The sequence below is a fragment of the Globicephala melas genome, chromosome 10, assembly GCF_963455315.2.
Source record: "Globicephala melas chromosome 10, mGloMel1.2, whole genome shotgun sequence".
NCBI classification, from domain to species: Eukaryota; Metazoa; Chordata; class Mammalia; order Artiodactyla; family Delphinidae; genus Globicephala; species Globicephala melas.
This window is the reverse complement of record NC_083323.1, coordinates 69221146-69245664: the sequence shown is the minus strand read 5'-3', so window position 1 is coordinate 69245664 and position 24519 is coordinate 69221146. Positions and strand designations below refer to the sequence as shown.

Sequence of the window (24519 nt, the reverse complement as noted above, 5' to 3'; positions counted from 1 at the left end):
AAGACTATAACCATTCCAATATATATTTGTTGTCTTTAAAAATCCTTTGAGACATCTTCATTGCAATAAAATAGTCCAACAGTAGTTTGGTATACAAATATATCCCCAAATCATGAAACATTAATGATCTAATAAAGCAATTAGTTTCAGGTTACAGCAAATGAAACTACGTCTTCCATTCTGGAATTACAGATTCTTTTATTTTCTGCATTTCATATTTTCCTCTGTGTGTGCTGCGAGACTATTAAACCCCCCACCAGACAGAACTCTTATCTCATGGTTATTCAGTGGAAGAAGAATGATCATCATCTATTTTTTTTTCTGAATTTCTTGTGAGTGTTCTTATAAGAAATAGATATCCAAATACGGCTTAATTTTTGTTACAAGAGAATGATTGCACGCAGACCAACAAAAATGCCTTGGGAAACTCACTGGCTGATAAGCTAAAATTAAATCTGAACAATTTATCTATTATACGTTGTCAAATTGAAAGATCTACATTATCAAAAATGAAAACAAAGTTTCTTTGCCCATCCTGGCCTATTCCACTTTTCAAGTTTCTTTTTTAAAATTTCATTTCATTGAAATTATACAAGCACATACTTTAAAAATCAAACAATTCTAAAAGGCTTTTTCTGAAAAATAGCAGTCCCCTCCTGTACCTCCCTCTCCTGTTTTCTGCTTCCCAAAGACAGCCAAGTTCATCGCTTTTTATTGATCCTTTCACTATTTATCTCTACTTCTCTAGATAGGGCAGAGATATTAATACTTTGATTTTTCTTTTTTTTAAATGTATTATCTATTAACTCCTACCCTCACTCTATCTCTCGCACCCTTTCATGGGAGGTAAACCTGTCGAAACCTCGCATCCCTGATATTACCATCACCTACCCTTAACTTCAAAGGACACTTTGATGGACTAGTGAATTCTAAGCCCAAACTGATTTCTCCAGAGAATTTTGAAGGCACCACTCTGCTGTCTTTTAGCTGCCAGCGTTGCCATTCTGATTCTTCATCCTTTACATGAAACCTGTTTTTCTACTCTTTCTGAAAGGTTGTAGGACCTTTTATATTCCTAGCATTCTAAAATTACCCGATGATGTGCCTTCATATTGAGTCTATTTTCATACACTGGACAAGATATTTGGTGGGCCTTTCAATCCAGAAATTCATTTCCTTCAGTTCAGGAAAATTTATGGAATGATTTCTTTGATGATATTCTCCCCTCCATTTTCTCCTCCTATTTAGATGTTGGTTCCCTGGACCTGACTTCCCATTTTCGCATCTTCTCTCTCAGATTTTTCATTTCTTAGTGCTTTCATTTTACTTTCTAGGAGATTTTCTATTATTGTAGCTTCCAAGGCTTCTAGGGGATGGTTTTTCATTTCTTATTTTTAATTTCCAAGAGTTGCTTTGTTTGCCCATGAAGGTTCCTTTTTTTGTAGCATTCTGTTCTTGTTTACTGGGTACACTATCTTCTCCTTTCTCAGACAATACTAATTATATATATTTTTTTCTTTTTCTTTTTTTTTTTTAAGTGTTCTTCTCCCTGGGTAGTATCTGTTCTATCAGTACTCTCTCTCTCTGTCTATTCATTTCATATTAGATATTTCTTCCAATGTCTTCCAGACATTCTTCTAATGTCTGATGATCCTTGGCTATCTGTTTATATTTCAGAGTGAGACACTAAAAATCTGATTGGACGCTGTCTGTTTTTGGGAGAATGGGATCAGGGGAAGGGAGCTTTTTGACTCTGTCTTCACTCTAGACTAAGATAATACAGGAACCCCCAAAGTCGGTATCTCTAGTTTTGTTTCATCTTTTGCCCACTTTTGGCTAACCAGATTCTCCAGAGAACACTTCCCATCTCCTGCCTACAGGATGATACCCAGCTGAATGATGTGGAAGGTAAGTTGAGGCATGTTACCTGACTCCTCTGGTTTTGGTTAGGGATCCCTGTATGGTCAGGCCACCCAAGATGCCTGTTCTCTTGCTCTCTGTACAGCTCCTGCTTGACCAGTGCCTGCTTTAGCTACACGCTACTCACATGACTGACCTTCCTACATACTTGCCCCAGGCCCAAAGCTAATGATTGTTCTAGCTTTAGATCAGAACTCTCCACTATGCTTATCAAAGGGGTGGTGAGGGCTGTGCCCCTCTGCTAGCTTCCTGGCAACCAATGAGCCAACCTGTTGTCAATTTCCCTTATAACTGGTAATCTCCCCTTCCCCCTGGGAGCAAAGGCTGCCGCCACGTCCTGTCCTCTGTCCACTGCACACAGTGGGTGTCACTCCAGGACCTTGCTTCAGTCATGTAAGCTCCCCCTGTCCATTAAACCACTAATGTCTCTGCTGCTGACTCCGGGCTCTTTCTTCGCTCTTGAAGCTGGGCAAGTGCAGGCCTAGTGGGCCTGTGGGGTGCAGCCCGACAGCCCCTCCCTCAGTTGTGCTTGGTGTCTCACAGGCTAGAGAGGCTTGTTCTACTCTCCCAAGGATAAACCTTCTTGAGCCTTTTGGGACGTCTACGGAATAACTCAGGTTGCATCTCAACTTTCTCTAGTTCTAGATTAGGATCTGCTTCCTTGAGTCTTCTAAGTCCATTACCAATTACAGTCATCCCTCAGTATCCACGGGGGATTGGTTCCAGGACACCCCCATAGAATGTTCAAGTCCCTTTATAGTCCACCCTCTGTATGCGAGAATGCAGAACCCATGGGTACAGAGGGTGACTGTATCCTGCTTCCAGCCTCCAAGATGTGTTATTTTCTTCTTTCCCATTCTCATCTTTGTGGGTTATCTCCTTTTAAAAAGTAATTTATTTACTGTCATATTAGTGAAATTCTGAAAGAGGACAGAGGTAAATGTGCATATTCAATCTGCCGTCTTTAACCAGAGGTCCCTGTTTCATTTTTTCCATGGGCTTATTTTTAAGGCCATCCTCGAATACCAGTCTCACTGCCTCCTCCCAGCTCAAGGTCACCTTGCAGCTCTTAAGTCCCGAGTTTGAAGGAAAAGGAAAGGAATTTCTGTTGATAAAAGGCAAATGTGTCCTTAAATACTTAACTGGACACTTAACAAGAAGAGTGGGGGCTTTAGTAGTCTGAAAGGTGTTTCTCTGCATAATAAATGGGTTTCTTTCTGCACATCACATGGACATGAATTTCTAGAGCATGAAGGAGGAACTAAAAGGTCTCAGGATGTCTCTTCTAGATTTAAGTTTGTAATTCTAAAAATAAGAGAATTAAAAACCCAGCCTCGGGCTTCCCTGGTGGCGCAGTGGTTGAGAGTCCGCCTGCCGATGCAAGGGACACGGGTTCGTGCCCCGGTCCGGGAAGATCTCACATGCCGCGGAGCGGCTAGGCCCGTGAGCCATGGCCGCTGAGCCTGCGCGTCCGGGGCCTGTGCTCCGCAACGAGAGAGGCCACAACAGTGAGAGGCCCGTGTACCGCAACAAAACAAAACTAAACAAAAAACCCAGCCTAGTATAATGCCTTCATTTCATAAGCAAGAAAATTGATTTTACTGTAAAAGTTAGCTAAATTAAAAGCATCAGAAATTTTTAAGGACAGATATCTTTTTTTTTTTTTTGCGGTACATGGGCCTCTCTCACTGTTGTGGCCTCTCCCGTTGCGAAGCACAGGCTCCGGACGCGCAGGCTCAACGGCCATGGCTCACGGGCCTAACCTATCCGCTGTATGTGGGATCTTCTCGGACCGGGGCACGAACCCATGTCCTCTAGCAACGGCAGACGGACTCTCAACCACTGCGCCACCAGGGAAGCACAAGGACGGATATCTTGATAGCACTATGACTGCTTGCCTCCTAACAAGAACAACTTTTTATACCCTGGATAATTTCTCATCTTTTTTCAACTGATGTGCCTTTCCCTAATAAGCACAAACAATAAATATACGACATGCTGAAATCCATATGTTGTGGATTTATTTTTTAACGAAGCAAAGTTATTTAAGTTCTGACACAACAACAGCTGTCAACTTAATTTTAAAATGTTAAAAATAGCTCAGGGGTACTTAATTTTTCTATATTTGTCCTTGCATCTGTCTTCCAATTTTAAAATGAAAACATTCTTGAATTCACCCATATAAAAGTTATGAGATGAATTTTAATCCTATTTTTATTTAAAACTGAACTGTATTCTACATTAGCATCTAGTCAAATTGATCCTGAAATTTATTTGGCAATATCTACTCATTGAGGCAAGAATAATACATCTTATATTTCTAAAAAAAAACCTAGCAACAATAACCCTACAGCCTTCCAATAAACTGTAAATTGCACTTATTGACAAGATAATCTTGGAGCCTTGGTTCACACAGCAGCTTTGCCACTAGCTAGCTGTGCCACCTCCCTGTGCCTCTATTTCCTATTCTCTAAAATGGGGGCAATAATAGTACCTACAGCATAACGGTGCTGATGTGGGCAATAAAAATGAGAATTCATATAAAGTAGCAGGTCTTCCATGAGAGGCACTGTGGCTTCATAATGGATAATTCTCTGCTTTATTTAGGAAAGTCAGGCCTGAAATGTTGAAAGAATGGCTACTTTATTTCTCCCTCATGTACATAACCCTCAACAGTAATCACTGTCATCTTTAATACTGAAAAATGTCTTCAACATGACCAATTCTTAAATAGCACTCAGGGAACTAAACTATTGCCTCCTCTGTGTTTTTTTGGTCGGTTGGTTGGTTGGGTTTTTTTTGGCTGCACCACGTGGCAGGCAGGATCTTAGTACCATGACCAGGGATCGAACCCACACCCCTGCGGTGGAAGCACAGAGTCTTAACCACTGGACCACCAGGGAAGTCCCTCCACTGTGTTGTTAATAGACATTGAATGAATTTTTAGCTCTAGCTTTAGACTTTTACCAAAGAAAAGGGATACTTCAAGACTTCTGTGGCTTAATGTACTTGATCAACTCCAACCCCTTCGCTGATCTTGGTGAGGAAAACAAAGCAGAACTTTCCTGTGGCTTTGAGTGTTTTAATCCAGTGTTTACTTAGCAATTCAAATAACATTAAAGGCAGACCTGTGTGTTTAGCAGCATAGGCATGTGCTTTTTTTTTTTTTTTTTTTTTTTTTTGCGGTACGCGGGCCTCTCATCGCCGTGGCCTCTTCCGTTGCGGAGCACAGGCTCCGGAAGCGCAGGCTCAGCGGCCATGGCTCACGGGCCCAGCTGCTCTGCGGCATGTGGGATCTTCCCGGACCGGGGCACGAACCCGCGTGCCCTGCATCGGCAGGCGGACTCCCAACCACTGCGCCACCAGGGAAGCCCAGGCATGTGCTTTTAAAAACAGTTGAGAAATACTGCTCTAAACCAGAATTTTTCAATCTTCTTTGTCCCGATCAGGATCAGTAGCTGTCCCCACTGTGGTGTATTTCAACCCACAGCACTCCCTCCCCTGCAGTTCTGATATGGCACACCCTCCCAGCAACCACTGCTTATGTAATGTAACCACACGCCCCATTTTGATTTGGAAAATCTTAGTTTGTGCCTCCTTTCCACATACAATTATTGACGTCACCCTCTTTCAACCTCTCAAGTGTTCAGGTTTGGATAAAAAATGATAAGGTCACTGTATACCTATGAGTCCCCAGATCTATGGTGGATCTGGAGTCCTGGAAGTAAGAGAGTTATATGGAATCTGCACAGGAGAACAGATGATTCCCCCAATACACCCTGGCAACCGAACCGCTCACCATGTTCTTCCGCCATAACCAACCTAACATGTGGAAAAGAAAGATGCAGGGCCTTGGTGGACGACATACATGAGAAGAATATTAAGAGACAGTGCACTGTGCAGAAGGACAGCCCTGAGTTAGAATGCCAGCTCTCCCATTTAGTAATTTCCTGAGGGGGGCATGTCACTTCACTCTCTCTTAGCCTCATTTTCCTCCACTACGCAATGGAGATGTAAAGTTTCCTTCACCAAGTTGTGATGGGGATTAAATGAGATGATGCATGAAAAGTGCTTAGCACAGTGGGGAGATTCAGTGAACAAGATCCATGCCAAACAGTCCTTTACATTGTTTTAATTTGATTAAGTCTTCACTTTAGTTTGTGTTATCTGTATAACCTAACAATACACTTTTAATTCAAAAGGTTTTGAACTTAAGAAAAAGTTCTTTAATTTAGGCAGAGCCTCAAACTGTTGATTGAATTTGGTTGGTTAGCAATACAGTGAGGTATTGCAAATCAGAATGTAAGCGTCAAAGAAATTTTTCAGTATATGCACAATTTGAATCAGATGTAATGTCATGTTTGGTAGTGTGTGCTTACATGTACTGATACAAGGAAAATGAGTTAATCTAGGCAATTTATATTGTATTAATACAAATGTTGATTATACAATTGAAAGTCAAAAGAGTGATGGCAAAGAAACTTTAAAACCTTATTTTGAGGAACACTATATTTCTTTGCCAATTACACTGTTAATGGATGAAGAGAAATACTTTTAAAACCACAATGTATTTCAGTTTCAAGACCGTTAGGAAGGGAATACAGTTAAAAGTGATTAACAGTGGAAATTAACCAACCAGTTAAAATTCAGAAGAAATGGTCTGCTGCAATCTGTCCCATTTCTCCCAGCACTGAGAATGTCTCCTATGAAGACACTAGCTGTATAAACCAACAGTGAAGAGTGAGACAACTACCCTCAGAACAACCCAATTTGGTTTTAATTATCTAAATACTTCAAATGAAATCAGGGGTTTTTTAGGACTGCCATTTTCTACTTTGCTTGTACAGCTAGAATAATGTGGAATTAAATGACTACAGTCCATTTGCAATAGAACCAGATCAAAGCAGACAAGTTTTACTGAGTTTTACTCAGATAATTCAGGCTATGTCTTGGCCTTGAAATTTGCAAGTTTGGTATTGTAAACCCTGGTTTCTAAATTATACCACAGCACAGTCCATAGAATTACCACCTAATGTGACAAGAGAAAGTATATTTATCTGACAATGTATCTTGTTTTAATAGATGTAGCCAACAGTCAAAAAATACCCTAAAAATTTGAAAATGAGAGCTATGTACATCTGGCGGGGTTTGGGACTTGGCCACATTAATGCTCCTTTCCTTTGCACCTCCTGTGGCACTTTGCTGTGGGAAGCCCACCACGGCACCAAGTGAGTTTTATTACTTTGGTGGCTGAGCAAAGTTTTCTTTTCTTCCATTAGCAAACAGAATCTTTCTTTAAAGCAAGACACTGGCAAAGTTATTTTTAAAGTGGATATGTTACATAAATTTGATCTTAAGGGATCTAGGAATTTTCAGTGAACTCTCATAAAGAAAGCAAGCTTTGTGCTACTCCACCCGTTTTATCCTTAACCACTTCAATATAAAGACTGCCCATGTCCCAAAGCAGTTCATGTTAGTTGAAAGGTGATTAAAAAAAAAAAACAAAACCTCTTTTACAAAGTTCTTTTTAAACTTGGAGCAGGCATTTAAAGGTTAATCAAGTTGCCCATTTTCTGAATTTCCCTCTAGCCCAATTGATGCAGGGGCATCTCTTGAATTGTGAACAGGACACAGGGAACTAGGTCTTTTAATGGCTACTTCACAAAAAGGTCACCTGGTAAATATTTCAATAAACTCTTTTTCACACAAGTGCATCTGTTCCCAACCTGTGTGAAAAAATAGGCTGATACTAACCACCTTTCTTGAGTCTTCAAACGACCAAGAAAGGAAAGAAAGAAGACGGGTGGAAGCAATGGATTTTCATATGCACGTCTTTCACATTCTCAGGGAGATGGCTCAAGGAATGCCCAATTATAAATAAGAACCCTCTTGGTGTATTAAAGGGTAAAAATCTGGGGGTCACATTACGTAGTACAGATGGAAATACATCTTACAAACACAGTCAAAACAGGTGATCTGTATAAACCTGCAACTTTTATCTATCTGCAAACTTAACCAAACTTATCCCATGCTTAAATGAAATTAAACCGTGTCAGCCACAAAGTTCAGGATAAAGATCTTGGATGTCAGGGACTTCCCTGGTGGCGCAGTGGTTAAGAATCCGCCTGCCAATGCAGGGGACACGGTTTCGATCCCTGGTCTGGGAAGATCCCACATGCCACGGAGCAAATAAGCCTATGCGCCACAACTACTGAAGCCCGTGCACTATAGGGCCCGCGTGCTGCAACTACTGAAGCCCGCGCGACTAGAGCCAGTGCTCTGCAATAAGAGAAGCCACCACAATGTGGCCCATGCACCACAATGAAAAGTAGCCCCCGCTCACCTCAGCTAGAGAAAGCCCGGGTGCAGCAACAAGACTCAACGCAGACAAAATAAAAATTTAAAAAAAAAAAAAGATTTTGAATGTCAAACATAGCATTCTGAAGCAAGTTTTTATTAACTAGGCATTTTGTAAATAACATTTATCTTCAAAGTACCAAACACAGTACTCGTCCCCAGGCAAATAGTAAGTGCCTAGGAACAACAATTCAACAATGTTGAATTAACTTATGACCCTAAACATTCTTTCCTCTGAAATATATTTTAACACTTTAATTGAATTGACCATGCCTTCATTGATAAAAGGCACTTCCTATCTTTAAGCTAATTTTATTTCCATTAAAATGGCCTTTGCAACACAGGTAATTTGAAACAGCAAGCACACCTATAATACAGCAGCTTTACAAAGTGTTGTTTTGTATAGAATGTGTGATTATGAAAATCAAGGCTATTCTGAAACACTGCAAATAATAGAAAAACAAAGAACCAGTAAGTGCAAGCACCTGAATTTTAGTCATGTAATCCTTTTTAAATTAATTTTTTCCTACTAACCCAATAGTAGATTAAAGTTTTCCTGAAATAAAAACCAAAGTTAAATTATTGAGTAAATATTATTGTAATAATTACTGTTTAAATTTTTCACATTTACCTTAAAACTCTTCTTTATTAGTTATGATCCTTTTTAGAAGAAATGTTTGTTTGGAAGACAGTAAGGCACAGTGGTTAAGGACATGGGTTCTAGAATCATCAAGACTTGGTCCATATGGCAGCTCTGCCACTCACTAGCTGTGCCACCTCCCTGGGCCTCCATTTCCTATTCTCTAAAGCAGGGACAATAATGGCACCTACATCAACAGCACCAATAAAAATGATCATTCATATAAAGCACTATGCCTTCTACACAGTAAGTGCTCAACAGATGTTAAATGTCACTATTACGAATGGACCAAAGACCATCATAATGGGCAAGGAGGGGATGAATGCCTTTTCCCAAGAAATCCGTGTGTTTTCCTGCCTAGAGGGTAGTGAGAGGTTCCGTGGTTGAGAAACAGAGAGTGCAAGTGCAAAATCGTGGCCAGAGAGGTCTGGAGGGTGGGCTGGGACCACTTTGCAAGGGCCTTGCATGAGAACTCCGGTGAAGGGTGATCCATTGGCATGTTGTAGCAGGGCCAGGCCATGATCAGATTGCTCTTCAGAACAGGGACCATGGCTGCAGTGTGGAAAATGGTTCAGAGGAATGCAGAAAGAAGCCTAGGCAGAAAGACTAGTTGGGAAGCTATTAAATAATCACGGTGCCTTAAGTGTGGCAATGAAAATGAGAGGAAGGCTTAGATTTGAGGGCGAGTTCCCAGGAAGACACAATAGTCTATGGTGCTTGAATGTTACAGGGGCCATTGTGAAATGGCCTTGTCAAGGACAGTGTGTCCAATATCAAACTGTGGACCAGCATTATCTCTACACATTCAGATGATCAAGCAGTTAAGAAAGGAGAAGTGAGGAAGTCAGATTGGGTCACTGGGAAAGGGTAGAATTTAAGGGTGTGTTTTCCTAAAGGAAAACTGCCTCCTTCTCTCTTCCTTCCAACCCAAGATGCAACTCAAGATTCACTTAGCAGGCAACAAGCACTACTGGAGGCCCCATCTCATGACCAGGACACCTTGTCATGAGAAGACTTTACTGGGAGCCCATGAAGACATGGCATGCAGAGGGCACTTAATAAACGCGTGTCCGTGAATTTGATAAGCAGGAAGTGAATAAAACAGTGGACTGGGTCTCAAAACTACTTGAATCTACTGAACTCCTGTGTTTTGAGTTTTTTCATTTATAAAATGGAGATGAGGGCTTCCCTGGTGGTGCAGTGGTTAAGAGTCCACCTGCCAATGCAGGGGACACGGGTTCGAGCCCTGGTCCGGGAAGATCCCAAATACTGCGGAGCAATTAAGCTCATGTGTCACAACTACTGAGCCTGCGCTCCTGAGCCCACGAGCCACAACTACTGAGCCCGCGTGCCACAACTGCTGAAATCCACATACCTAGAGCCTGTGCTCCACAACAGGAGAAGCCACTGCAATGAGAAGCCCGTGACAAAGAGGGGCTCCCGCTCACCGCAACTAGATAAAGCCTGCGTGCAGCAATGAAGACCCAGTGCAACCAAAAATAAATAAATAAATAAATTTATAAAATGGAGATAAAAATGTTAGGAATTAGAGAAAGAAAATTCTTAAAATAAGCAAGACCTGATCAAGGAGTATTGATGTTGGAAAGGAATAACTACCCAAGTTCTGTATCTAATGATAATCAATCTACTAAAAATTTTATATATACTCTATACTCTTTAATGTCTATCTAAAGTTTTATTTTGTATCTTTTTGCCATAAAGCAATTAAACAAATAAAATGAAGTGCAAGCTTTCTCAAATTTACATGGGAAAGCTAAATCTGTATGGAAGTCTTACTGTGGAAAACATTATATTTAAGGAAAGTTTTGAGAAAAACTTCTTAAGTTTGAGAAAAACTGAATGTTTGCAAGAAGTCTTCATATTTATAAAAATAAGAACATAATACTTATGGCCTGGTTTTACAGTTGCCTTTAAACATTATTTCATAATAAAACATTATTATTTTAAAGATCTTAGGTATTAGGAAAAAGTTAAATGTATTAAATTTAAATTGCCAGAAATTTTTATAGCTATCAATCAGGCAGAATTTGATGTAATTAGAAATGTTTGGAATATAACATGAGACTCCATTTGATATTCTCACAGCGGCTCAAAAAATACCCACTGACACACCTATTAGAATGGCCAAAATTCAGAAAACTGACAACACAAAATGCTGGTGAAAATCTGGAGCAATAAGAACTCTCATTCATTGCTGGTAGGAATGCAAATGGTACAGCCACTTTGGAAGACAATTTGGTGGTTTCTTACAAAACTAAACATACTCTTACCATACGATACAGCAATCACACTCCTTGGTATTTACCCAAAGGAGTTGAAAACTTATGTTTACAGAAATATGGATGTTTATAGCAGCTTTATTCATAATTGCCAAAACTTGAAAGCAACTAAGATGTCCTTCAATAGGTAAATGGGTAAATAAACTGTAGTACATTCAGATAATAGAATATTCAGCTCTAAAAGAAAGAAGGTATGAAGCCATGAAAAGACATGGTGGAAACTTAAATGCATATTTCTAGGTGAAAGAAACTAATCAGAAAAGGCTACATACTGTATGATTCCAACAATACGACATTCAGGGAAAGAAGACAGTAAAAAGATGAGTGGTTGCCAGAAGTTGGGGGAAGGTGGAGCACAGACGATCTTCAGGGCAGAGAAAATACTCTGTATACTACAATGATGAATACAGGTCGTCATATCCCATACAATATACAACACTATGAATGAACTGTATGTAATGTAAACTACGGGCTTTAGGTGATTATGATGCATCAGTGTAGGTTCATCAATTGTAACTAACGTACCACTGCGGTGAGGGATGCTGATCGCGGGGGAGGCCGTGCACATGGCAGGGCAGGAGGTATGTGGGAAATCTCTGTACCTTCCTCTCAGTTTTGCTGTGAACCTAAAACTGTACTAAAAAAATTTTCTTTTAATCTGTTGAGTGTGAAAAAATCAAGAAATAATCATCACATACCTAACATGTAGGTGTATGACGAGCATGTGAATGAGCTGTATTAGCTAATTTTTTAAGGATCGCACAGACCTCCAGCATCTTAGTTAGAAAGCAGTCCTTGTAGCCTCTCACATAAATCTTCATGTGAAAACCAAAAGATGGCTCTTTGCCTCTGAAGTACCACCACTAAGGGCAGCTTCCCTTGAAAGCAGCCCCTCTTCCTCTGTACTTTTTTTTTTTAAAGAATGGATGTGTCAGATTTAGACCTTCTGCTCTGTGGCACTACACACGGAAACACTTATAAAATTACACTAAAAAATGGCAGGTTCTTTTTTTAATTAGGAAAAATTTCTAGTCCTTCAAAACTAGATATTTTGCTTTGATTTTATTTGTAATCAAAATATTTCTCTGGAAGCATTTTCTGTAGGCTTAATTACTCAATTAAACATGTTCCTGTGTGACTTGTATGTCGCCACTGCATGATAATCCTGCAGATGGCAAAGATTTAATATGGAATTAAACTAAGCTATTAATTATATATACAAGTTAAAAGAAATCTAAATGAATGACCTCTAAAAAATGTTTCTCATACTTGTCTACTTACCTGGGAGATACAAGAGTCAAGCTAGAAACAGAGTAATGATGAAGTGCTTGTACTTTGCTACTTGTTTTTATGAAATAAATACTAGCCTTTTATTTAAAATGCCACCATAGGATAAAAATGTGATTCTTACAGAAGTCAGGTCATCTCAGATCTACTGCTACTATATCCGATCGAAAACAAAACTATCCCAAGCTAGTACGACATGGTGTACTTTCATGTACGTTGAACGTGAGAGGCAGACAGCAAAGTCTGTAAAAGATGATTTTCACTGAAGACTCATGTTAAAGTGAATAAATGGAGAAATCTTTTTTTTTTGCAATCAGATGGCAAAGATGGGAAACATTCACTGCAAGTTAGGAATAAAAGAGTTATGTAAATATTTTTATCTTGGATGGTTATCTCCTCTGGAGGGAAGACAAAGCAACTAAATAATAATCCAAAATGTACAGATAGTAGAGTCTTACATAACATTATCTTCGGGGACTAAAAATTCTTTTTTGGTAGTTCTGAATACCATTCCGTTGAAAGTCAGTCTTCTCTTCTCCCCTCCCTCATAAGGGGAAAAATCCAGCTTGGAGTTTCTGTTCATGGAGGTAGGGTTTGGATCAAATTCATTAGATCCAAAGTTAGGAAAAAGGAAGAATTTGTCAAGTTGGATTAAATTATGGATTTTTATTTCTGCTTCTTCCATTGGTAGACAATGTAGTTCATTATTTTAAATGAAACACTGACAGAGAACCTGAAACTCTTTATTTTCTACTTTAGAAATGCCATGAATCATTCCCCCTAAATTATATTGAAGTCACTGTTTAATGACTTGCTAACTTCCCTAGTCAAACATAAGCTCTCTTTTTGAATCGGCATTTTCTTTACTACTCCCCTGGGGAAACGAAAGAGAGTTCAGTAACTCCTGAAGGTTCCTGACTTTTTCTCTAAGAGTCCCTGAGACGCTAGAGAAAAGTACAAAAGGCAAAAACCCTAAATAAGCAAGGAAGGTTTCACAGAGGATCTACTGGCCAAGTGACACAAAAAATTAAGTGCACTTTGTCCAGTTAATATTACAAGAAAAGCACAACCTGGTTCATCGAACATATGCCTTACCGCTAAACATCCTAAGGCTTTGTTTTTAATGTACGATAGTGTTAAAACAGTGGTACCTTTCCACCAATGATAGATCAAATACTCTGGATCTCTGATAAATGATCTTTTAGGCTCACAACCCCCTCCCCCTTCACATGATGTAGTTTTACAAAGATAAATCAGAAAGGTTTAAAAAACTATATACTGTTAACCTTTTCCATTTCATGATTGTCTACAAGCAACAACCGAGAAAGCGTATGCGTTTTAATTCGGGAGGAAGAATAATGCTGAGTCCAACTCTGAACCCCTTACAATTCACATAAAACATGAAAATTCGAGCCAACTTTACAGACAACTTAGAGCTAATTTTGATTTATTTGAATATAGTCGACGTGATATTTTTGATTCAATGTAAAATGAGCAACAGTTAATAATCAGAAGCATATCTTTATGAGGATGATAACATAATGAGAAACAAAAGCATTATTTTTTTCTTCATTTATTTATAACATATTTCTCATTTAAAAATTTCTGTTCTCGGGCTTCCCTATTAGCACAGGGTTAAGAATCCGCCTGCCAATGCGGGGGACGCAGGTTCGAGCCCTGGTCCGGGAAGATCCCACATGCCGCGGAGCAACTAAGCCCGTGCGCCACAACTACTGAGCCTGCGTTCTAGAGCCTTCGAGCCACAGCTACTGAAGCCCGCGTGGCTAGAGCCTGTGCTCCGCAACAAGAGAAGCCACCGCTCACCACAACTAGAGGAAGCCTGTGCGCAGCAATGAAGACCCAACGCAGCCAAAAAAAAAAAAAGGAATTTCCATTCTCCCAGCATTTCTACTTCTAGCAGTAAATCCTAAAGAAGTAATCAGAGATGTGCAAAAAGATTTATGTACAGCGTGTTCCAAGAGTAATTTTTAATACTGAAAAATAAGAAGTACCTTGAAGATTCAACATTATGGGACTGATTAAGAATTAGTTAAATAATTATATTCAAGTGGTATAAAATTGTGCAGCTATAAAGATGATGCTATAGAACCAGTGCTGTCCAACAGAAATAGAGTGTGTATGATATTTGTAACTTTAAATTTTCCAATAGGTGCATGAAAAAAAGTTTTTAAAAAGTGAAATTAATTTTATTACTATATCTTATTTAACCCAATATTTCAACAGGTAATCAAAATAAAAATTAATAATGAGGCATTTTCCCTTTTTATGTACTTCCTCTGGAATTTGATGTGCTTTTTTGTAGTCACAGCACATCCTAATTCTAACTAGCCACAATTCTAGTGCTTAACAGTCCATGCTGCTGTGGTGACAGTACTGAACAGTGCAGTCACAGACAATACTTAGATCTAGAAAGTAGTTAATAATGTATGAAAATTTCAAAACAGATTATATGAAATATCTATAGTATGTTTCTAATCATATGCTTTAAAAATTCATGAACAGGAGAAAAAAGCATAGGAGGGTATATGCCGAAATGCTCACGGTATTATTCTAGGAAGCAGGATTATAGTTATTTTCTTGTTTTCTTTTTTCTCTTCTGTATTTTCTAAATGTTTGAAAATAAACCTGTATTATTTTGAATTTAAGAAATGATTCTGTTAACAGGCTCCAGTCAGCACTGATTAGATTTATGATGACCTTAGACATTCAACTCTTTCTAAGAATTTGATCCCTGAAAAGTAACTGTATTTATTTTGTATTTCATACTAGTGAATACAAATTTCATCGTCCTCAGAGAATAATTCACCACTATGTACAAGATTTTGAGCATGAGCCCTAACATTTGCCCCTTGAATGCAGTGTGTGTATTTACAGTATAAGAACTGTGAGTAAATTATTTCATTGCCTGTTAAATAACCATTTCAAGTCTAGACAAAAATCATAAGTAGCCATTATTTATAAAGTTTCCATTCAAGGTACTCGGGAAATTGTATAATAAATAGGCAATGTGACCAACACCTCCTCGTACCCCAAATCACACACAAAAAAAGAGAAAGAAAATATATTAAATGGGCAAAGATGCTAAATACAGACAAAATCCACTTTGAAAAAGTGAGACTACACTAAAATGACTGTTACAAGCTCGGCATCCACCTTCAAGCAGCAGAGAGCGTACTCTGCTGACCCTCTCCATCACTGTAGCCCACCCTCCCAAACCCCACACAAAAGGCTCTTAAGACAAACCAGCCTATATTTCCTCTTCAACCATCTCTTCTCAATATTCCCCATCACTGTCTAGCTCTCTGGCAGTCCTCATTTTATCCTCAGCAAAATTCCTGGGGCCCTTAAGGAGGTCCAGAAAACGTCTGACATTAACTAATTTTACTGATAAATATTTACTGAGTTCCTATTTACTGCATTAAAGTGGGGCTTATATCAGATAGGAGAAATATACAAAAACATAAAAATACAAAAATAATTTTAAATGGTGGTAAGGAAAATAACGGAAAAGAAGAGAGTGCTATGGAAGAAGATAATAGACTGGGGCTTGGGGCAGGAGCAGGGTGGTGGTCAGGAAAGCCCTCTCCAATGACAAAGGACAAACCCACTGTTGCTGAGGCCTGATGGATGAGAGGGAAAAAGCGGGAAGAAGTGCCTTGCTGAAGATGTGCATGTCCCAGCCCCGGGTGGACGAGAGCAGGTAAATTCAGGAATCTAGGGTTGGCTGGGTTAGGGTTAGGGAGTGGAAGAAGGCTGGAGCCACTCCAGCCCGTGGGAGTCTAGCAGAGGGGCCAGTGTGTAAGCATGGTCATTGCTAGTATTAACAACGACAGCAGTAGATAAAATATAAGCACTTTTGAGAAGCTAGGCACATGCTAAGAGCTTTACACACAATCATGGACTAATTCCTCACAGCAGCCCTTTGAGATGGGGATGATGAAGCACCTGTGAGGTTAGAACCTTGTCTGAGGTGACATGACTTGTAGAGGGCAGGGTAGGGGGTCTGCTGACACAGCATCCTCTTGGATGAACTGCCTCTCCTTCCAAGTTTTGCACCCTGATCCATTGTCACCAGAGTTATGGGCAAAGGCAGAGTGTTTTGAAAGAGGATACTGGAAAAAAACAAAGAAACTGAGATTTCTGTTCCTAGAAGGAGAAACCTATCTTATGGACACGAAAGACCAAATTCGCTCATGTCTGAACCACAGAGGAAGGACAAAGAAAAATATGCGTAGCACGCTATAGGAGATACCTGCAGGTTTTGTCTTCCTGACACATTATTTTCATTTTTTTCTAGTAAAAACTATTTTCTTTGGGCAGCTCTCCCTCCCCCACTCTCAGTCTACAGTGGTTTTGGTAGGGCAGACCCTACCCCTGGCTTGCTTTAGGGCTGAGCACATGACTCTTCACACCTAGGCAACTGGAACATTTCATTCCCTAGAGTTACTGGCTGCTTGAGGGGTGCCAGACTCCGCGCTGTGGTGCAGAAATAGGTTGATGGACAAGACACAGTCCCTTTCCCCCTTGGAGTTCATAGCTACTCCAGAGGGAAAAGGAAGGAAGCACAGGTGAGCATACCTACATCATAATTTACCTACAAACTGAACACAGTGCAGTAAAAACAGCACCTGATTAAAAAGAAAGTCTTGGTTCTCTAGTCTAGACATAAACATCGTCCACTGAACTCTATAATGAAGGGCTCGAAAGTGCAGAGGCCAAAAGACAGGGAGACCTGGAAGATGAGAGACCAGCCCTGGTAGCAGCAGCAGCTATGGGCAGAAAGGCTTAGTTAGAACCAGAACTGCAGGAATCTAAGTGGACTCTGGTCTGTTTCCAGAAATAAAGCTGCTAAAGAAAGAAATCAATCTAGGAACTGAGAAGAGAATGTCAGGGGGGACACCACAAAGAGCCATGGTGAAAAATGCCTCCAGCTGCTACAAAAGGACATGAACCCTGCAAGACTTTTCTGGCCTTTACCACCATAGCTCTCAGTAGCTCATCTCTCCTCCTGACCAATTACTGTATTTCCCTGAGCAGTTCTATATCTGGCTCCCTCCTCAGTGAGGCGGGACATGAACTGCTCTGCCAAATGCAGGATCCAGGGCCCCAGAACTTACCAAGAGCACCTGGCTTCTGGGTTCCTACATTCCTGTGTGTCCAGCCTTCAAACGGGGCCTCTTCCCAACTCGCTGTGCAGATGTGTAGGTTTTTCACCCTACTTGCTATGAAGACTCATTAAATTTCATGCCCAAATCACAGATTTAATTCATATTTAGTGGAGGTGAATGCTCTTCAATTAACTGTTTGGAAAAATTACATGTAGCCCACCTAGAGTTATATTCGTTCTCCATTCTACAAGATCTCAACATAAAGATCCCATTTGGGTGTTGCTAAATTAAAACGCCTCACTCAACACAAATACGCTTCCTGAATTATCTGTTTTGTGTTAACTGGGACCTGAGGGGAGACTATTCTTGAATAAATGCACCAAGGAACAAAAACAAAAACCCAGTAATAATGGACCAAGTCAAACGTACTTAAATACCAACTCTAATGATTTGAGCAGTCATTTAACCATCACATTGATTCACTTATGCAACAAATTTACAGTGAGTGTTTACTGTGTATCAGACAGTGATCTAGGCTTTGGGGATAAGGCGGGAACAAGACATTTTCTGAATATTTTGTATGTACTGAGTACCAAACTATGCCCTCCTCCTTCATGGAGATAAATCCATCTTTCCTTCCTACTTTATTGACTCTTCCCAGGATATACTCTTAAAAATGGCATGTCCATGTCAAGACTCAGTTGTTCAAAGAAGCGTTCTTTCAACAAAAGCAGTCTTGTAACAGTAATACAAAAAAACAAAAAACAAACAAAAAAAACCAAAAAACCCAAAACAAACACAAAAAACCTTTAAGATCATCTAATTCAACCCATCATCTACAGATGACAAACCTGAGGCAAAGTAAGTTAAGGGTACTTCCCCCAGGTGGTCCATATCATTAGTGCTGAAACAAGTATTAAATCTCTTGGTTTTTCATCCAGTGCTTTCTTCTCCTGCACCGTCCAGTACGGTAGCCACTAGCCCCATGCGGCTCTTTAAGTTTAAATTTAGAATTAAAAATTCAGTTCCTCAGCTGCACTACCTCCGTTTCAAGTGCTCAACAGCCACATAAGCTGGTGGCTCTTGTATTGGGCAGCGAACAAAAGAGACTGTTTCCATCATTGCAGAAAGTTCACTGGACAGTGCTGTGGGGTCTAAAACACACTGCTTGCCTTATTCCAGCTCAGCACTTCTCAAACTTTAATAGGCAGAGTACCCAGTCTGTGGGGATCATGTACGAATGCTGATGCTGATACAGTATAGGTCGGGATGGGGCCTGACATTATACAGTCCTCATAAGCTTCCGTCCGCAGAACTGTGCTGGGTCTGAGGACCACATTTGGCAGTATGGAGTGTCAAGGTTCTGGTTCAATACTGCAGTTAATACTGCAAGAGTTAGTGTCCTAACAGTTTAATGTGTATGATGTTTTTGTCTGCCCCATGAGATTTTAAGCTGCTTAAGATAGAGCACCACATCTTATACTTCCCATCCTTCATCATGACTGCACAGCGTAGGGGCAGACCAGGAGTAAGTTTTCCTATCTATAAATGCATTATATTTGGTGCAAGTTACTGCAATGCTACACATAAACACACACACATAAACAGTTTCTTTCTTTTTTTTTTTTTTTTGCCACACCGCACAGCTTGTGCGATCTTAGTTCCCTGACCAGGGACTGAACCCAGGCCCTCAACAGTGAGAGCACGGAGTCCTAGCCACTGGGCTGCCAGGAAATTCCCTGTTTTTCTTTTCAAAAGACACCAGGTCTTTGATCTAACCATTCATTGCCTTTGATTTCCCAAAAGTGAGACACTGGTAGCTGTACTATGTCAACTTCAAGAAAACACATAGGAATTAATTGTATTTAATGGTTTTAAAATGAACTGTGAATTTTACTAAAGCATACATATTTAAAATAATTTTTAAATAGTTGAGAAAAAATATATAAGGTATATTTGATAGCTGAATGGATGCTAAATAGTCTCCTGAAAGTACAATTGAATATCCAACTTCTCTCTAAAATTAGAAAATGATTAAAATATTTACAAAAATAATACAATAAGAAATTTTATCTGTGTCTTTAAATTACTGTGGCCTTATTTCCTAGCCTGGAAACACAGGGCACCCTTTCTTAATGGGACAGCTGACAGCTGTCTTGGTATGAGCAGGCACTTCTATAATTCTTATCATAGTTTTCCATCAGCAATTTCCATTTTCCTAGAAATTTCAGTGATTACTATATGTAGTCAGTTATTAATTAAGAACTTTGCATTAGGTTTAAGAGTTCAATCACTTTTGTATCTAAAAGTCACATATCTATGCATTAAGCTTTTAAAGAAATGAGTCCTTTGTGCCTTTCTAAATGTATTCCTTATAAAGCAACAAGAAAAAAAAGTTTTATTAATGCACAAGACTGAAAGAAATGTTAAGTATGCTAGAGTTCTGGTTTTGATTTTGGACTTCAGAGAAAGTAAAAGAAGCAGTGGAACAGAAGAGCCCTTTAATTACAATCCAATGTCCTAGAGAAGACTATCTGATATCTCTTCCAGTTGGCATTCGAGCCGGTGTAAGAAAATCAACTGCGATGAGTACAACACAAAATCATCCCACCTCGTCAAGATAATCAGGAATTACACTGTGAGTATGTCATGAACCTCCCTAGTTTTGTTTAAGACCTTCTTGGACACATTAAAAGATGGAAATGTTTCAAGAGTTAAATCAATAAATTTATTTATGCTACACAACCTAAGCCAATAAAAGTTTGTGCTAAGATTCCTCAAACTCCCACTTCATTTTGGGGAGGGTAACTAAATGAGCATTTTTTCCCCTAGGAGGAGAGTAGACTGCTCTCTGGCAGGAAGGTGGCAGCAGTATGATGGTTGAGAGTTTGAGTCTGGAGTTACTGGCTGCATACAAATTCTCCACTCAGCCTCTTCATCATGTCAGCCTTAGGAAAATTAGCTATCTCTTTAAGACTCAGTTTCTTCATCTGTGAAATGGGAATGAGAACAGGATTGCTGGGAGCATTTAATGCAGTACTGATCATATGGCACTTGACACAGTAAATAAGCATGTAACACACAGTAAGCTTTAAATGAACCTTAATTATTTTTACTAGATCTGAAAGGGATATATCATAGCTCAGTGGCCATGAAATATTTTCCTTCACTTTCATCAAGCTCCTTTAAGACCTCTTACTTTGTGTTTGCATCTAGAAATCTTCCCTTAAAATATTAAAAAAACACATCTATTTATGAGAGAAATAAAAGATGTATTTGGGGATTTGTTTTTTCAAAACAAGTATGTTATCTGCTCACCTGGAAATGCTCTATAGCCCCTATTCAGAGAGAAAATGATTCAAAGACATTGAAGTACAATCTCAATAAATATAGTATCAATACCCAGATTGAGTCAGTAACATTAGATACACTCCTCTAGAAGAAAACTTTCAGTCATGGGGTTGCTGAAGTGAGGTCCAAGTAGCTGAGAACGAAGTAGAAGTAGACAAATACATAATTTATATTGCACAGGGGGAAAATTTGACTTAGTTCACACAGAGGACTGTTTTTGTCCTTCAGTATCTAGTTTGGTTGTTGCCTACACAAGAATCATGTCAACTCCTCTCTTTCCTTACTGAGCGCAGAACTGACAGAGAAAGAACAAGAACCGTTCTCCTCATCAGGGACAGGAGACAGTGGTCCCAGGAACAATCGCGCGGGCTGGCCAAGCTCCCATCATCAGCCAAAGAAAGGGCTTGTGTGTCAGCACAGTCAGGTGAGAAGGGGTCTGATGCGCACACTCCCTGCATCAGGGTGACCTGTCTCCGAAGGGAGGGCGGTGGACACATTCCCATTGAAGATGTTTATGACAGTGCTGGTCAGTAACAGAATCCAGGCCCCCTCCAGTCATATAAATTCTCCACTCAGCCTCATCATGTCAGCCTTAGGAAAATTAGCTATCTCTTTAAGACTCAGTTTCTTCATCTGTGAAATGGGAATGAGAACAGGATTGCTGGGAGCATTTAATGCAATACTGATCATATGGCACTTGACACAGTAAATAAGCTTGTAGCACACAGGTGCGGGGCAGGGGGGCGGCCCAGGCGCGAGGCGGGGGGGGCGGCCTGGAGCAAGGAAGAGAAACAGGCTTGACACTGCACGTGTGCATAGCACTGTCCCATCGACAAGGTCATAACAGAACTCACTTGACCATGGTCCTCATGAGGTTGGTACAGTTATTTTATCTCATCAAGAAATGAAGGTCTGAGGGGAAGATGGCATGCCCAAGAAAACCAGCAACGTGGCAGAGGTAGGAACTCCATCCACGTCATTCTGTGGGCAGAGGGCGAGAAAAGGGCTGTGGGGAGGGAAGCACTGAGAACTCGCCTGTGGCAGCACTAGATTTCACCAAGATGTGGTTCTTGTGGCCTTTGGTTTTATTTTCTCCACTGTCAAAGCAAGTAAGGTTCTAAAACTAGGGTTTTTATATAATTTTTCATAATATCATCAAATATTTAATCTCTATTCAAAATTTTCAATTTGTTTTTCAATTTCTTTTTTTTTTTGGCTGCGCCACTTGGCTGGTGGGATCTTAGTTCCCAGACCAGGGGTTGAACCTGGGCCCTCAGCAGTACCAGTGCAGAGACCTAACCACTGGACCACCAGGGAATTCCCTAAAATGTTTTAATAGCAGCTTTACCCTCACCTAACCAGGATCCGAACAAAGTGGTACACTGCATTTGGTCACTAGGTCTCTTTAGACCTTTTAGACTAGAATAGTGTCCCCATCATTTCTTTATTTTTTTTATTTTTTTGTTTTTTTTGTTTTTGTTTTTGTTTTTTGTTTTTTTTGCGGTACACGGGCCTCTCACTGTTGTGGCCTCTCCCGTTGCGGAGCACAGGCTGTGGACGCGCAAGCTCAGCGGCCATGGCTCACGGGCCCATCCGCTCCACGGCATGTGGGATCTTCCCGGACCAGGGAACGAACCCGTGTCCCCTGCATCGGCAGGCAGACTCTCAACCACTGCGCCACCAGGGAAGCCCTCCCATCATTTCTTTAAATCACACTGGCTTTATGAAGCATCACAACTGTTGTCTTCTAGAAGGGCCACATTCTGGATTTGGTTGTTTCCTTATATCGTCTTTTAACATATTCTGCTAGGCCCTCTATATCCTGTAACCTGGGTCAGGTTTGACTGGATTCTTGGAAAGAAGATTTCACTGGTGGTGGTATGTTTCACATTGTTTCACATCTCACCTTGCTTCCTATTGTTCTACATCAAGAAACGTATAAGATCGCCCCACTGTTACGGAATTTCAGAGTGATCACTCCGTTTAGTTGGTGAGCACCATATTTCTCCATTTTAAAAGTGGGTTTTGTTTTACTTTGTTTTTGTCAATCGTTAGTATACGTAATTTTTTTGGTACTATGTAGATAGGCTATTCCTCAACAATTTCTCAATTTTTGTAGCTATTTTTTATGTTATGTTTGTAAATGTATCATGTTTTACCAATTAAAATCCTTCTGCAACATTCATTATTTGGGTTGGGAATCTGGTGAGCCAAATCTGCCCTACTTCCACCTCCCAGTGTTACCTTCATGGACCCAACTGCAGGTTCAGGCCTTTTCCTCCACCTGCCAAGTAAAGATGGTGGGCCTTACCTTTTGCAGGACAGGGGAGTTCCATCAGGATATGGACAGAATTCAATCTCTACCCAAAACTCTAAGAACAATGCTAACCATCTGGTAAAATTAGTTATGCTTTTGAAAATGTCTATTTTTATCAAAGATTTATATACACACACACACATACACTTTTTAAAAGCAAAACAATGCTAAAAGGCTCACAACAGAAACAGTAGTCATTTGGCCACCCTTGACCAACAGAGTCAACCACTTTTAACTCTTGTAGTTATTTCTTCCACTACTTACCTCCATATTTCTAAATAATATGTAGAACTATTATACTTAATTTAAAAATTTTAGTCATTATCTCTGACTTCCTCTTACAGTAGATGAGGATTAGCTGCTTTTCCTAGTACTGGCTTTGGAGGAGAAGTGAACGTGAACTCCTAAGGTGACCACACTGAATTTTTTTTTTTTTTTTTTTTTTTGTGGTACGCGGGCCTCTCACTGTTGTGGCCTCTCCCGTTGTGGAGCACAGGCTCCAGACGCGCAGGCTCAGCGGCCATGGCTCACGGGCCCAGCCGCTCTGCGGCATGTGGGATCCTCCCGGACCGGGGCACGAACCCGTGTCCCCTGCATCGGCAGGTGGACTCTCAACCACTGCGCCTCCAGGGAAGCCCGACCACACTGAATTTTGACAACCACTAGCACATGGTTAGTGGGCCTTAAAAATACTGTTGAATGTCATTGGATGAATGATATAGATATCCAAATGCATAAAGCCAGGATGCATTCTGCAGTTTCTCATAGCAAGTATGCATTGAGCAGAATGTAGGAGAAATACCTCATCTTCTCAAATCACATACATTAAGTCGGTTATTTGTATTTTGTTTTAGTATCTTCTTAGAAAACATTAAAATTCAACACATTAAAATATTTTTAAAAGAGGAATGTCATGAAACTAATTTAAAGGACTCAGGAAAAACATCTCTGCAGCCCAAAGATTTTTTTTCAAGTAAATTCTTAATTGGCAGTAGAGAAAGAAATCTCTAGTTTCTTACTTTAGATGTGAGAAAGTAGTCTTTTCTAAACAATGATGAGCAAACATGCTTGAAAATATATGGGAGACCTTCCCTGGAGTCACGCAGGCTCAGAATTCAGCCCTTTGCCTCACAGAATTTCAAAGTTTGACGCTAAGCCAAAATAAAAGTATAAGTTATGAATACTCTGAAAAGACTCCCACCTCATTAATATGTCTCA

At 40.0% G+C, this 24519-nt stretch overlaps 1 protein-coding gene and 1 non-coding gene across 7 annotated transcripts in view; both read right to left on the bottom strand.

Annotated features, from left to right (window-relative positions):
- The window catches only part of PRICKLE1 (prickle planar cell polarity protein 1), a 107182-nt gene that overhangs the window by 47296 nt on the left and 35367 nt on the right, over positions 1–24519 (bottom strand). The gene's annotated exons all lie outside the window — the stretch shown is intronic.
- Positions 22229–22301, bottom strand: TRNAT-GGU (transfer RNA threonine (anticodon GGU)). Its single transcript has one exon. It is a non-coding gene; the product is annotated as a tRNA-Thr (tRNA).